The sequence below is a fragment of the Meleagris gallopavo genome, chromosome Z (genome assembly GCF_000146605.3).
Source record: "Meleagris gallopavo isolate NT-WF06-2002-E0010 breed Aviagen turkey brand Nicholas breeding stock chromosome Z, Turkey_5.1, whole genome shotgun sequence".
Taxonomy (NCBI): domain Eukaryota; kingdom Metazoa; phylum Chordata; class Aves; order Galliformes; family Phasianidae; genus Meleagris; species Meleagris gallopavo.
In genome coordinates, this window is record NC_015041.2 from 46,932,205 (window position 1) to 46,933,181 (window position 977).

The window sequence follows — 977 nt, forward strand, 5'->3', positions numbered from 1 at the left end:
CTGTGACATCTCCTTTGCTTTCATCGTACCGTTCCCACAGCCCCAACCAGCTGCTTGAAGACAAGCTGACTTGAATAAGCCCAGTTGTCCACACACCTCCTCACAGCTTGCTGGCATAATGAGGAGAAAAGTCGTCCTTTGCTTCCCTCCCTGCTCCTCGTATCACAGCTAAGCATCCTTAGAAAAAAGAAAAGAAACCCAAAGGCAGCCAATGTCCTCAGCATCCAACCAGCAGGCAAGGCAGTTTCATAAATTGCTGCTCTGAAGAGTCTCAAGGGAAACAAGCAGGGAGCACCAAGTGGCACAAAACCCCTGGAGCAGCAGGCCAGCTGAGACATTATGACTCAGGACTCAGTGCTAGATTGTACATGGAGTCACTCAGCCATCAGTATTACTGGTCAGTTGGCACCAGACAGCCTGATCTCCTTCCAGAGGGCTGGAGATCAAATCTCCGATTTAATGGCTCCAATTAGCAAGCCTCAGCTAGACAAGCTCTGACAGACACAGGAGAGTTTGTTCCATCAAGACCCACTTTAGTTTCAAGCCCTGTTCTGTCCTGACAAGCTAGCCTCCTTCAGAAATTGCTCCCACAAAAGCTCTCACTCCAGTTTCACAGAGAGCGTGTAGGTAGTTCCTGAAGACAAAGAAATGAATATTAAGCAGTGTTCATCCCCAAGTTAGTGATTAGTTTCCTACACCTGCATTTGTCTAAATTAATCTTCAAATTACAAGCAGATAGTCACAGTTTCCTATACTTCCTTCCCCTGGATATCTATATTCAGACTCATGGGCACATCCCTCCTCCTCTCTGCGTGAGTAAAGATGTCAGTGGGCCTGCTGATTGATTGATGGCAACTTGCATATAGTGCATCCACACCTGCCTCAAGCCAAGAATCACCACCAGTATTTGCTCCAGCTCCAAACTGCTCTGGAGCAGTTAAGTTATAAATTGACTGGCATTTACAAAAAATAAAAAT